At 36.8% G+C, this 16,606-nt stretch overlaps 1 protein-coding gene across 1 annotated transcript in view; it reads left to right on the top strand.

The window, feature by feature from the left end:
* Positions 1–16,606, top strand: part of LOC115101795 (paired box protein Pax-3-like) — a 93,714-nt gene that overhangs the window by 47,751 nt on the left and 29,357 nt on the right. The window lies entirely within an intron of this gene.

Below are 16,606 nucleotides of genomic sequence, written 5' to 3' on the forward strand. Positions count from 1 at the left end.
TGTTAGGAACAGCGATACATGAAATAACTGTTAGAAACAAAACAACAAACTGGGAACGTTAGAAACTATACAGCCTATCTGGTGAATACACAAAGACAGGTACAATCACCCACGAAATACAACGTGAACTCAGGCTACTGTTAATAACATGTTTTATTGTATCACGGGACTGTTCCCATGTTTTATTGTAGCACTGACTGTTAGTAACATGTTTTATTGTACACTGGGACTGTTAGAAGCACCTGACTCTTGTTTTATTGCAGCACTGGGACTGTTAGGCTTTTAGCACTGGGACTCATGTTTTATTGTAGCACTGGGACTGTTAGTAACATGTTTTATTGTAGCACTGGGATTGTCAGGAACATGTTTTATTGTATCCTAACAAACATGTTTTATTGTATCACTGGGACTGTTATCCCAATTTTAATACTGGGAAAACATGTTTTATTGTAGCACTGGGAAAACAACACATAAACCCATGTCATTGTACCCTGGGACTGTTAGGAACATGTTTTATAACTGAAAACACAAAACACATTGAACAAGGCGTGACAGTTAGTAACATGTTTTATTGTATCACTGGGACTGTTAGTAACATGTTTTATTGTATCACTGGGACTGTTAGTAACATGTTTTATTGTATCACTGGGATTGTTAGGAACATGTTTTATTGTAGCACTGGGACTGTTAGTAACATGTTTTATTGTATCACTGGGACTGTTAGTAACATGTTTTATTGTATCACTGGGACTGTTAGGAACATGTTTTATTGTAGCACTGGGACTGTTAGGAACATGTTTTATTGTAGCACTGGGACTGTTAGGAACATGTTTTATTGTAGCACTGGGACTGTTAGGAACATGTTTTATTGTAGCACTTGGATTGTCAGGAACATGTTTTATTGTATCACTGGGACTGTTAGTAACATGTTTTATTGTAGCACTGGGACTGTTAGGAACATGTTTTATTGTAGCACTGGGACTGTTAGGAACATGTTTTATTGTAGCACTGGGACTGTTAGTAACATGTTTTATTGTATCACTGGGACTGTTAGTAACATGTTTTATTGTAGCACTGGGACTGTTAGTAACATGTTTTATTGTAGCACTGGGACTGTTAGTAACATGTTTTATTGTAGCACTGGGACTGTTAGTAACATGTTTTATTGTATCACTGGGACTGTTAGTAACATGTTTTATTGTATCACTGCGACTGTTAGGAACATGTTTTATTGTAGCACTGGGACTGTTAGTACATTTTTTTATTGTAGCACTGGGACTGTTAGTAACATGTTTTATTGTAGCACTGGGACTGTTAGTAACATGTTTTATTGTAGCACTGGGACTATTAGTAACATGTTTTATTGTAGCACTGGGATTGTTAGTAACATGTTTAATTGTAGCACTGGGACTGTTAGTACATTTTTTTATTGTAGCACTGGGACTGTTAGTAACATGTTTTATTGTATCACTGGGACTGTTAGCAACATGTTTTATTGTAGCACTGGGACTGTTAGTAACATGTTTTATTGTATCACTGGGACTGTTAGTAACATGTTTTATTGTAGCACTGGGACTGTTAGTAACATGTTTTATTGTAGCACTGGGACCGTTAGTAACATGTTTTATTGTAGCACTGGGACTGTTAGTAACATGTTTTATTGTAGCACTGGGACTGTTAGTAACATGTTTTATTGTAGCACTGGGACTGTTAGTAACATGTTTTATTGTAGCACTGGGACTGTTAGTAACATGTTTTATTGTATCACTGGGACTGTTAGTAACATGTTTTATTGTAGCACTGGGACTGTTAGGAACATGTTTTATTGTAGCACTGGGACTGTTAGTAACATGTTTTATTGTAGCACTGGGACTGTCAGTAACATGTTTTATTGTAGCACTGGGACTGTTAGTAACATGTTTTATTGTATCACTGGGACTGTTAGGAACATGTTTTATTGTAGCACTGGGACTGGGAACTGTTTTAGTAACATGGGACTTTAGTAACATGTTTTATTGTAGCACTGGGACTGTTAGTAACATGTTTTTTTATTGTAGCACTGGGACTGTTAGGAACATGTTTTATGTTAGCACTGGGACTGTTAGGAACATGTTTTATTGTATCACTGGGACTGTTAGCAACATGTTTTATTGTAGCACTGGGACTGTTAGTAACATGTTTTATTGTATCACTGGGACTGTTATGAACATGTTTTATTGTAGCACTGGGACTGTTAGTAACATGTTTTACTGTATCACTGGGACTGTTAGGAACATGTTTTATTGTAGCACTGGGACTGTTAGGAACATGTTTTATTGTAGCACTGGGACTGTTAGGAACATCTTTTAGCACTTTTATTGTTTTATTGTAGCACTGGGACTGTTAGTAACATGTTTTATTGTAGCACTGGGATTGTCAGGAACATGTTTTATTGTATCACTGGGACTGTTAGTAACATGTTTTATTGTAGCACTGGGACTGTTAGGAACATGTTTTATTGTAGCACTGGGACTGTTAGGAACATGTTTTATTGTAGCACTGGGACTGTTAGTAACATGTTTTATTGTATCACTGGGACTGTTAGTAACATGTTTTATTGTAGCACTGGGACTGTTAGTAACATGTTTTATTGTAGCACTGGGACTGTTAGTAACATGTTTTATTGTAGCACTGGGACTGTTAGGAACATGTTTTATTGTAGCACTGGGACTGTTAGTAACATGTTTTATTGTATCACTGGGACTGTTAGGACTGTTTTATTGTAACTGGGATGTTTTTTTTTTTTATTGTAGCACTGGGACTGTTAGTAACATGTTTTATTGTAGCACTGGGACTGTTAGTAACATGTTTTATTGTAGCACTGGGACTGTTAGTAACATGTTTTATTGTAGCACTGGGACTGTTAGTAACATGTTTTATTGTAGCACTGGGACTGTTAGTACATAGTTAGTAACATGTTTTATTGTATCACTGGGACTGTTGTTTTATTGTAGCACTGGGACTGTTATGTTTTATTGTATCACTGGGACTGTTAGTAACATGTTTTATTGTAGCACTGGGACTGTTAGTAACATGTTTTATTGTAGCACTGGGACCGTTAGTAACATGTTTTATTGTAGCACTGGGTTAGTAACATGTTTTATTGTAGCACTGGGACTGTTAGGAACATGTTTTATTGTAGCACTGGGACTGTTAGTAACATGTTTTATTGTACATGTTTTATTGTAGCACTGGGACTGTTAGTAACATGTTTTATTGTATCACTGGGACTGTTAGGAACATGTTTTATTGTAGCACTGGGACTGTTAGTAACATGTTTTATTGTAGCACTGGGACTGTTAGGAACATGTTTTATTGTAGCACTGGGACTGTTAGTAACATGTTTTATTGTAGCACTGGGACTGTTAGTAATATGTTTTATTGTAGCACTGGGACTGTTAGTAACATGTTTTATTGTAGCACTGGGACTGTTAGTAACATGTTTTATTGTAGCACTGGGACTGTTAGTAACATGTTTTATTGTATCACTGGGACTGTTAGTAACATGTTTTATTGTAGCACTGGGACTGTTAGTAACATGTTTTATTGTATCACTGGGACTGTTAGGAACATGTTTTATTGTAGCACTGGGACTGTTAGGAACATGTTTTATTGTAGCACTGGGACTGTTTGTTAGTAACATGTTTTATTGTAGCACTGGGACTGTTAGTAACATGTTTTATTGTAGCACTGGGACTGTTAGGAACATGTTTTATTGTAGCACTGGGACTGTTAGGAACATGTTTTATTGTAGCACTGGGACTGTTAGTAACATGTTTTATTGTAGCACTGGGAGGTTAGTAACATGTTTTATTGTATCACTGGGACTTTAGGAACATGTTTTATTGTATCACTGGGACTGTTAGTAACATGTTTTATTGTAGCACTGGGACTGTTAGGAACATGTTTTATTGTAGCACTGGGACTGTTAGTAACATGTTTTATTGTATCACTGGGACTGTTAGTAACATGTTTTATTGTAGCACTGGGACTGTTAGGAACATGTTTTATTGTATCACTGGGACTGTTAGGAACATGTTTTATTGTAGCACTGGGACTGTTAGGAACATGTTTTATGTTAGCACTGGGACTGTTAGGAACATGTTTTATTGTATCACTGGGACTGTTAGTAACATGTTTTATTGTAGCACTGGGACTGTTAGTAACATGTTTTATTGTATCACTGGGACTGTTAGCACTGGGACTGTTAGGAACATGTTTTATTGTATCACTGGGACTGTTAGGAACATGTTTTATTGTAGCACTGGGACTGTTAGTAACATGTTTTATTGTATCACTGGGACTGTTAGTAACATGTTTTATTGTATCACTTTTTTTATTGTAGCACTGGGACTGTTAGGAACATGTTTTATTGTAGCACTGGGACTGTTAGTAACATGTTTTATTGTAGCACTGGGACTGTTAGGAACATGTTTTATTGTAGCACTGGGACTGTTAGTAACATGTTTTATTGTAGCACTGGGACTGTTACTAACATGTTTTATTGTAGCACTGGGACTGTTAGGAACATGTTTTATTGTATCACTGGGACTGTTAGGAACATGTTTTATTGTAGCACTGGGACTGTTATGAACATGTTTTATTGTATCACTGGGACTGTTAGGAACATGTTTTATTGTAGCACTGGGACTGTTAGGAACATGTTTTATGTTAGCACTGGGACTGTTAGGAACATGTTTTATTGTATCACTGGGACTGTTAGCAACATGTTTTATTGTAGCACTGGGACTGTTAGTAACATGTTTTATTGTATCACTGGGACTGTTATGAACATGTTTTATTGTAGCACTGGGACTGTTAGTAACATGTTTTATTGTATCACTGGGACTGTTAGGAACATGTTTTATTGTAGCACTGGGACTGTTAGGAACATGTTTTATTGCAGCACTGGGACTGTTAGGAACATCTTTTAGCACTGGGACTGTTAGTAACATGTTTTATTGTAGCACTGGGACTGTTAGTAACATGTTTTATTGTAGCACTGGGATTGTCAGGAACATGTTTTATTGTATCACTGGGACTGTTAGGAACATGTTTTATTGTATCACTGGGACTGTTAGTAACATGTTTTATTGTATCACTGGGACTGTTAGTAACATGTTTTATTGTAGCACTGGGACTGTTAGTAACATGTTTTATTGTAGCACTGGGACTGTTAGTAACATGTTTTATTGTAGCACTGGGACTGTTAGTAACATGTTTTATTGTAGCACTTACTTTAGTAACATGTTTTATTGTATCACTGCGACTGTTAGGAACATGTTTTATTGTAGCACTGGGACTGTTAGTACATTTTTTTATTGTAGCACTGGGACTGTTAGTAACATGTTTTATTGTAGCACTGGGACTGTTAGTAACATGTTTTATTGTAGCACTGGGACTATTAGTAACATGTTTTATTGTAGCACTGGGATTGTTAGTAACATGTTTAATTGTAGCACTGGGACTGTTAGTACATTTTTTTATTGTAGCACTGGGACTGTTAGTAACATGTTTTATTGTATCACTGGGACTGTTAGCAACATGTTTTATTGTAGCACTGGGACTGTTAGTAACATGTTTTATTGTATCACTGGGACTGTTAGTAACATGTTTTATTGTAGCACTGGGACTGTTAGTAACATGTTTTATTGTAGCACTGGGACCGTTAGTAACATGTTTTATTGTAGCACTGGAACTGTTAGTAACATGTTTTATTGTAGCACTGGGACTGTTATCAACATGTTTTATTGTAGCACTGGGACTGTTTGTAACATGTTTTATTGTATCACTGGGACTGTTATGAACATGTTTTATTGTAGCACTGGGACTGTTAGTAACATGTTTTATTGTATCACTGGGACTGTTAGGAACATGTTTTATTGTAGCACTGGGACTGTTAGGAACATGTTTTATTGTAGCACTGGGACTGTTAGGAACATCTTTTAGCACTGGGACTGTTAGTAACATGTTTTATTGTAGCACTGGGACTGTTAGTACATGTTTTATTGTAGCACTGGGACTGTTAGTAACATGTTTTATTGTAGCACTGGGACTGTTAGTAACATGTTTTATTGTAGCACTGGGACTGTTAGTAACATGTTTTATTGTATCACTGGGACTGTTATGAACATGTTTTATTGTAGCACTGGGACTGTTAGTAACATGTTTTATTGTATCACTGGGACTGTTAGTAACATGTTTTATTGTAGCACTGGGACTGTTAGGAACATGTTTTATTGTAGCACTGGGACTGTTAGGAACATGTTTTATTGTAGCACTGGGACTGTTAGTAACATGTTTTATTGTAGCACTGGGACTGTTAGGAACATGTTTTATTGTAGCACTGGGACTGTTAGGAACATGTTTTATTGTAGCACTGGGACTGTTAGTAACATGTTTTATTGTAGCACTGGGAGTGTTAGTAACATGTTTTATTGTATCACTGGGACTGTTAGGAACATGTTTTATTGTATCACTGGGACTGTTAGTAACATGTTTTATTGTAGCACTGGGACTGTTAGGAACATGTTTTATTGTAGCACTGGGACTGTTAGTAACATGTTTTATTGTATCACTGGGACTGTTAGTAACATGTTTTATTGTAGCACTGGGACTGTTAGGAACATGTTTTATTGTATCACTGGGACTGTTAGGAACATGTTTTATTGTAGCACTGGGACTGTTAGGAACATGTTTTATGTTAGCACTGGGACTGTTAGGAACATGTTTTATTGTATCACTGGGACTGTTAGCAACATGTTTTATTGTAGCACTGGGACTGTTAGGAACATGTTTTATTGTATCACTGGGACTGTTAGGAACATGTTTTATTGTAGCACTGGGACTGTTAGGAACATGTTTTATTGTATCACTGGGACTGTTAGGAACATGTTTTATTGTAGCACTGGGACTGTTAGGAACATGTTTTATTGTAGCACTGGGACTGTTAGTAACATGTTTTATTGTATCACTGGGACTGTTAGGAACATGTTTTATTGTAGCACTGGGACTGTTAGGAACATGTTTTATTGTAGCACTGGGACTGTTAGGAACATGTTTTATTGTAGCACTGGGACTGTTAGGAACATGTTTTATTGTAGCACTGGGACTGTTAGTAACATGTTTTATTGTAGCACTGGGACTGTTAGTAACATGTTTTATTGTAGCACTGGGACTGTTAGGAACATGTTTTATTGTATCACTGGGACTGTTAGTAACATGTTTTATTGTAGCACTGGGACTGTTAGGAACATGTTTTATTGTATCACTGGGACTGTTAGGAACATGTTTTATTGTAGCACTGGGACTGTTAGGAACATGTTTTATGTTAGCACTGGGACTGTTAGGAACATGTTTTATTGTATCACTGGGACTGTTAGCAACATGTTTTATTGTAGCACTGGGACTGTTAGTAACATGTTTTATTGTATCACTGGGACTGTTATGAACATGTTTTATTGTAGCACTGGGACTGTTAGTAACATGTTTTATTGTATCACTGGGACTGTTAGGAACATGTTTTATTGTAGCACTGGGACTGTTAGGAACATGTTTTATTGCAGCACTGGGACTGTTAGGAACATCTTTTAGCACTGGGACTGTTAGTAACATGTTTTATTGTAGCACTGGGACTGTTAGTAACATGTTTTATTGTAGCACTGGGATTGTCAGGAACATGTTTTATTGTATCACTGGGACTGTTAGTAACATTTTTTATTGTAGCACTGGGACTGTTAGTAACATGTTTTATTGTATCACTGGGACTGTTAGGAACATGTTTTATTGTAGCACTGGGACTGTTAGGAACATGTTTTATTGTAGCACTGGGACTGTTAGTAACATGTTTTATTGTAGCACTGGGACTGTTAGTAACATGTTTTATTGTAGCACTGGGACTGTTAGGAACATGTTTTATTGTAGCACTGGGACTGTTAGGAACATGTTTTATTGTAGCACTGGGACTGTTAGTAACATGTTTTATTGTAGCACTGGGACTGTTAGTAACATGTTTTATTGTATCACTGGGACTGTTAGGAACATGTTTTATTGTATCACTGGGACTGTTAGTAACATGTTTTATTGTAGCACTGGGACTGTTAGGAACATGTTTTATTGTAGCACTGGGACTGTTAGTAACATGTTTTATTGTATCACTGGGACTGTTAGTAACATGTTTTATTGTAGCACTGGGACTGTTAGGAACATGTTTTATTGTATCACTGGGACTGTTAGGAACATGTTTTATTGTAGCACTGGGACTGTTAGGAACATGTTTTATGTTAGCACTGGGACTGTTAGGAACATGTTTTATTGTATCACTGGGACTGTTAGCAACATGTTTTATTGTAGCACTGGGACTGTTAGGAACATGTTTTATTGTATCACTGGGACTGTTAGGAACATGTTTTATTGTAGCACTGGGACTGTTAGGAACATGTTTTATTGTATCACTGGGACTGTTAGGAACATGTTTTATTGTAGCACTGGGACTGTTAGGAACATGTTTTATTGTATCACTGGGACTGTTAGTAACATGTTTTATTGTATCACTGGGACCGTTAGGAACATGTTTTATTGTAGCACTGGGACTGTTAGGAACATGTTTTATTGTAGCACTGGGACTGTTAGTAACATGTTTTATTGTAGCACTGGGACTGTTAGGAACATGTTTTATTGTAGCACTGGGACTGTTAGTAACATGTTTTATTGTAGCACTGGGACTGTTACTAACATGTTTTATTGTAGCACTGGGACTGTTAGGAACATGTTTTATTGTATCACTGGGACTGTTAGGAACATGTTTTATTGTAGCACTGGGACTGTTATGAACATGTTTTATTGTATCACTGGGACTGTTAGGAACATGTTTTATTGTAGCACTGGGACTGTTAGGAACATGTTTTATGTTAGCACTGGGACTGTTAGGAACATGTTTTATTGTATCACTGGGACTGTTAGCAACATGTTTTATTGTAGCACTGGGACTGTTAGTAACATGTTTTATTGTATCACTGGGACTGTTATGAACATGTTTTATTGTAGCACTGGGACTGTTAGTAACATGTTTTATTGTATCACTGGGACTGTTAGGAACATGTTTTATTGTAGGAACATGTTTTATTGCAGCACTGGGACTGTTAGGAACATCTGGGGACTGTTAGTAACATGTTTTATTGTAGCACTGGGACTGTTAGGAACATGTTTTATTGTAGCACTGGGATTGTCAGGAACATGTTTTATTGTATCACTGGGACTGTTAGTAACATTTTTTATTGTAGCACTGGGACTGTTAGTAACATGTTTTATTGTAGCACTGGGACTGTTAGGAACATGTTTTATTGTAGCACTGGGACTGTTATGAACATCTTTTAGCACTGGGACTGTTAGTAACATGTTTTATTGTAGCACTGGGACTGTTAGTAACATGTTTTATTGTAGCACTGGGACTGTTAGGAACATGTTTTATTGTAGCACTGGGACTGTTAGGAACATGTTTTATTGTAGCACTGGGACTGTTAGTAACATGTTTTATTGTAGCACTGGGACTGTTAGTAACATGTTTTATTGTATCACTGGGACTGTTAGGAACATGTTTTATTGTATCACTGGGACTGTTAGTAACATGTTTTATTGTATCACTGGGACTGTTAGTAACATGTTTTATTGTAGCACTGGGACTGTTAGGAACATGTTTTATTGTATCACTGGGACTGTTAGGAACATGTTTTATTGTAGCACTGGGACTGTTAGGAACATGTTTTATGTTAGCACTGGGACTGTTAGGAACATGTTTTATTGTATCACTGGGACTGTTAGCAACATGTTTTATTGTAGCACTGGGACTGTTAGGAACATGTTTTATTGTATCACTGGGACTGTTAGGAACATGTTTTATTGTAGCACTGGGACTGTTAGGAACATGTTTTATTGTATCACTGGGACTGTTAGGAACATGTTTTATTGTAGCACTGGGACTGTTAGGAACATGTTTTATTGTATCACTGGGACTGTTAGTAACATGTTTTATTGTATCACTGGGACTGTTAGGAACATGTTTTATTGTAGCACTGGGACTGTTAGGAACATGTTTTATTGTAGCACTGGGACTGTTAGTAACATGTTTTATTGTAGCACTGGGACTGTTAGGAACATGTTTTATTGTAGCACTGGGACTGTTTAACATGTTTTATTGTAGCACTGGGACTGTTAACATGTTTTATTGTAGCACTGGGACTGTTAGGAACATGTTTTATTGTATCACTGGGACTGTTAGGAACATGTTTTATTGTAGCACTGGGACTGTTATGAACATGTTTTATTGTATCACTGGGACTGTTAGGAACATGTTTTATTGTAGCACTGGGACTGTTAGGAACATGTTTTATTGTAGCACTGGGACTGTTAGGAACATGTTTTATTGTATCACTGGGACTGTTAGCAACATGTTTTATTGTAGCACTGGGACTGTTAGTAACATGTTTTATTGTATCACTGGGACTGTTATGAACATGTTTTATTGTAGCACTGGGACTGTTAGTAACATGTTTTATTGTATCACTGGGACTGTTAGGAAACATGTTTTATTGTAGCACTGGGACTGTTAGGAACATGTTTTATTGTAGCACTGGGACTGTTAGGAACATGTTTTATTGTAGCACTGGGACTGTTAGTAACATGTTTTATTGTAGCACTGGGACTGTTAGTAACATGTTTTATTGTAGCACTGGGACTGTTTTATTGTATCATGTTTTAACATTTTTTATTGTAGCACTGGGACTGTTAGTAACATGTTTTATTGTATCACTGGGACTGTTAGGAACATGTTTTATTGTAGCACTGGGACTGTTAGGAACATGTTTTATTGTAGCACTGGGACTGTTAGTAACATGTTTTATTGTAGCACTGGGACTGTTAGGAACATGTTTTATTGTATCACTGGGACTGTTAGGAACATGTTTTATTGTAGCACTGGGACTGTTAGGAACATGTTTTATTGTAGCACTGGGACTGTTAGGAACATGTTTTATTGTATCACTGGGACTGTTAGCAACATGTTTTATTGTAGCACTGGGACTGTTAGTAACATGTTTTATTGTATCACTGGGACTGTTAGGAACATGTTTTATTGTAGCACTGGGACTGTTAGTAACATGTTTTATTGTATCACTGGGACTGTTAGGAACATGTTTTATTGTAGCACTGGGACTGTTAGGAACATGTTTTATTGTAGCACTGGGACTGTTAGGAACATCTTTTAGCACTGGGACTGTTAGTAACATGTTTTATTGTAGCACTGGGACTGTTAGTAACATGTTTTATTGTAGCACTGGGATTGTCAGGAACATGTTTTATTGTATCACTGGGACTGTTAGTAACATGTTTTATTGTAGCACTGGGACTGTTAGGAACATGTTTTATTGTAGCACTGGGACTGTTAGGAACATGTTTTATTGTAGCACTGGGACTGTTAGTAACATGTTTTATTGTATCACTGGGACTGTTAGTAACATGTTTTATTGTAGCACTGGGACTGTTAGTAACATGTTTTATTGTAGCACTGGGACTGTTAGTAACATGTTTTATTGTAGCACTGGGACTGTTAGTAACATGTTTTATTGTATCACTGGGACTGTTAGGAACATGTTTTATTGTAGCACTGGGACTGTTAGTACATTTTTTATTGTGTTAGTAACATGTTTTATTGTAGCACTGGGACTGTTAGTAACATGTTTTATTGTAGCACTGGGACTATTAGTAACATGTTTTATTGTAGCACTGGGATTGTTAGTAACATGTTTAATTGTAGCACTGGGACTGTTAGTACATTTTTTTATTGTAGCACTGGGACTGTTAGTAACATGTTTTATTGTATCACTGGGACTGTTAGCAACATGTTTTATTGTAGCACTGGGACTGTTAGTAACATGTTTTATTGTATCACTGGGACTGTTAGTAACATGTTTTATTGTAGCACTGGGACTGTTAGTAACATGTTTTATTGTAGCACTGGGACCGTTAGGAACATGTTTTATTGTAACTGGGACTGTTTGTTTTATTGTAGCACTGGGACCGTTAGGAACATGTTTTATTGTAGCACTGGGACTGTTAGTAACATGTTTTATTGTAGCACTGGGACTGTCAGTAACATGTTTTATTGTAGCACTGGGACTGTTAGTAACATGTTTTATTGTATCACTGGGACTGTTAGTAACATGTTTTATTGTATCACTGGGACTGTTAGGAACATGTTTTATTGTAGCACTGGGACTGTTAGGAACATGTTTTATTGTAGCACTGGGACTGTTAGTAACATGTTTTATTGTATCACTGGGACTGTTAGTAACATGTTTTATTGTAGCACTGGGACTGTTAGGAACATGTTTTATTGTATCACTGGGACTGTTAGGAACATGTTTTATTGTAGCACTGGGACTGTTAGGAACATGTTTTATGTTAGCACTGGGACTGTTAGGAACATGTTTTATTGTATCACTGGGACTGTTAGCAACATGTTTTATTGTAGCACTGGGACTGTTAGTAACATGTTTTATTGTATCACTGGGACTGTTATGAACATGTTTTATTGTAGCACTGGGACTGTTAGTAACATGTTTTATTGTATCACTGGGACTGTTAGGAACATGTTTTATTGTAGCACTGGGACTGTTAGGAACATGTTTTATTGTAGCACTGGGACTGTTAGGAACATCTTTTAGCACTGGGACTGTTAGTAACATGTTTTATTGTACACTGGGACTGTTAGTAATATGTTTTATTGTAGCACTGGGACTGTTAGTAACATGTTTTATTGTAGCACTGGGACTGTTAGTAACATGTTTTATTGTAGCACTGGGACTGTTAGTAACATGTTTTATTGTATCACTGGGACTGTTATGAACATGTTTTATTGTAGCACTGGGACTGTTAGTAACATGTTTTATTGTATCACTGGGACTGTTAGGAACATGTTTTATTGTAGCACTGGGACTGTTAGGAACATGTTTTATTGTAGCACTGGGACTGTTATGAACATCTTTTAGCACTGGGACTGTTAGTAACATGTTTTATTGTAGCACTGGGACTGTTAGTAACATGTTTTATTGTAGCACTGGGACTGTTAGGAACATGTTTTATTGTAGCACTGGGACTGTTATGAACATGTTTTATTGTAGCACTGGGACTGTTAGTAACATGTTTTATTGTAGCACTGGGACTGTTAGTAACATGTTTTATTGTAGCACTGGGACTGTTAGGAACATGTTTTATTGTAGCACTGGGACTGTTAGGAACATGTTTTATTGTAGCACTGGGACTGTTAGGAACATGTTTTATTGTAGCACTGGGACTGTTAGGAACATGTTTTATTGTAGCACTGGGACTGTTAGTAACATGTTTTATTGTATCACTGGGACTGTTAGTAACATGTTTTATTGTAGCACTGGGACTGTTAGGAACATGTTTTATTGTATCACTGGGACTGTTAGGAACATGTTTTATTGTAGCACTGGGACTGTTAGGAACATGTTTTATGTTAGCACTGGGACTGTTAGGAACATGTTTTATTGTATCACTGGGACTGTTATCAACATGTTTTATTGTAGCACTGGGACTGTTAGTAACATGTTTTATTGTATCACTGGGACTGTTATGAACATGTTTTATTGTAGCACTGGGACTGTTAGTAACATGTTTTATTGTATCACTGGGACTGTTAGGAACATGTTTTATTGTAGCACTGGGACTGTTAGGAACATGTTTTATTGTAGCACTGGGACTGTTAGGAACATGTTTTAGCACTGGGACTGTTAGTAACATGTTTTATTGTAGCACTGGGACTGTTAGTAACATGTTTTATTGTAGCACTGGGACTGTTAGTAACATGTTTTATTGTAGCACTGGGACTGTTAGTAACATGTTTTATTGTATCACTGGGACTGTTATGAACATGTTTTATTGTAGCACTGGGACTGTTAGTAACATGTTTTATTGTATCACTGGGACTGTTAGGAACATGTTTTATTGTAGCACTGGGACTGTTAGGAACATGTTTTATTGTAGCACTGGGACTGTTATGAACATCTTTTATTGTGGGACTGTTAGTAACATGTTTTATTGTAGCACTGGGACTGTTAGTAACATGTTTTATTGTAGCACTGGGACTGTTAGGAACATGTTTTATTGTAGCACTGGGACTGTTAGGAACATGTTTTATTGTAGCACTGGGACTGTTAGTAACATGTTTTATTGTAGCACTGGGAGTGTTAGTAACATGTTTTATTGTATCACTGGGACTGTTAGGAACATGTTTTATTGTATCACTGGGACTGTTAGGTTTTATTGACTGGGACTGTTAGGAACATGTTTTATTGTAGCACTGGGACTGTTAGTAACATGTTTTATTGTATCACTGGGACTGTTAGTAACATGTTTTATTGTAGCACTGGGACTGTTAGTAACATGTTTTATTGTATCACTGGGACTGTTAGTAACATGTTTTATTGTAGCACTGGGACTGTTAGGAACATGTTTTATGTTAGCACTGGGACTGTTAGGAACATGTTTTATTGTATCACTGGGACTGTTAGCAACATGTTTTATTGTAGCACTGGGACTGTTAGGAACATGTTTTATTGTATCACTGGGACTGTTAGGAACATGTTTTATTGTAGCACTGGGACTGTTAGGAACATGTTTTATTGTAACTGGGACTGTTTTTTATTGTAGCACTGGGACTGTTAGGAACATGTTTTATTTAGCACTGGGACTGTTAGGAACATGTTTTATTGTATCACTGGGACTGTTAGCTGTTTTATTGTAGCACTGGGACTGTTAGGAACATGTTTTATTGTATCACTATGACTGTCAGGAACATGTTTTATTGTAGCACTGGGACTGTTAGTAACATGTTTTATTGTATCACTGGGACTGTTAGGAACATGTTTTATTGTAGCACTGGGACTGTTAGGAACATGTTTTATTGTATCACTGGGACTGTTAGTAACATGTTTTATTGTATCACTGGGACTGTTAGGAACATGTTTTATTGTAGCACTGGGACTGTTAGTACATGTTTTATTGTAGCACTGGGACTGTTAGTAACATGTTTTATTGTAGCACTGGGACTGTTAGGAACATGTTTTATTGTAGCACTGGGACTGTTAGTAACATGTTTTATTGTAGCACTGGGACTGTTAGTAACATGTTTTATTGTAGCACTGGGACTGTTAGGAACATGTTTTATTGTAGCACTGGGACTGTTAGTAACATGTTTTATTGTAGCACTGGGACTGTTAGGAACATGTTTTATTGTATCACTGGGACTGTTAGGAACATGTTTTATTGTAGCACTGGGACTGTTAGGAACATGTTTTATGTTAGCACTGGGACTGTTAGTAACATGTTTTATTGTATCACTGGGACTGTTAGCAACATGTTTTATTGTAGCACTGGGACTGTTAGTAACATGTTTTATTGTATCACTGGGACTGTTATGAACATGTTTTATTGTAGCACTGGGACTGTTAGTAACATGTTTTATTGTATCACTGGGACTGTTAGGAACATGTTTTATTGTAGCACTGGGACTGTTAGGAACATGTTTTATTGTAGCACTGGGACTGTTAGGAACATCTTTTATGGGACTGTTAGGAACATCACACTGGGACTGTTAGTAACATGTTTTATTGTAGCACTGGGACTGTTAGTAACATGTTTTATTGTAGCACTGGGACAGTAACATGTTTTATTGTAGGGGACTGTTAGTAACATGTTTTATTGTAGCACTGGGACTGTTAGTAACATGTTTTATTGTATCACTGGGACTGTTAGGAACATGTTTTATTGTAGCTGGGACTGTTAGTAACATGTTTTATTGTATCACTGGGACTGTTAGGAACATGTTTTATTGTAGCACTGGGACTGTTAGGAACATGTTTTATTGTAGCACTGGGACTGTTAGGAACATCTTTTAGCACTGGGACTGTTAGGAACATGTTTTATTGTAGCACTGGGACTGTTAGGAACATGTTTTATTGTAGCACTGGGACTGTTAGTAACATGTTTTATTGTAGCACTGGGACTGTTAGGAACATGTTTTATTGTAGCACTGGGACTGTTAGTAACATGTTTTATTGTAGCACTGGGACTGTTAGTAACATGTTTTATTGTAGCACTGGGACTGTTAGGAACATGTTTTATTGTATCACTGGGACTGTTAGTTTTTTATTGTAGCACTGGGACTGTTAGGAACATGTTTTATTGTATCACTGGGACTGTTAGGAACATGTTTTATTGTAGCACTGGGACTGTTAGGAACATGTTTTATGTTAGCACTGGGACTGTTAGTAACATGTTTTATTGTATCACTGGGACTGTTAGCAACATGTTTTATTGTAGCACTGGGACTGTTAGTAACATGTTTTATTGTATCACTGGGACTGTTAGCAACATGTTTTATTGTAGCACTGGGACTGTTAGTAACATGTTTTATTGTATCACTGGGACTGTTATGAACATGTTTTATTGTAGCACTGGGACTGTTAGTAACATGTTTTATTGTATCACT

The sequence above is a fragment of the Oncorhynchus nerka genome, linkage group LG20, assembly GCF_034236695.1.
Source record: "Oncorhynchus nerka isolate Pitt River linkage group LG20, Oner_Uvic_2.0, whole genome shotgun sequence".
Lineage (NCBI taxonomy): Eukaryota > Metazoa > Chordata > Actinopteri > Salmoniformes > Salmonidae > Oncorhynchus > Oncorhynchus nerka.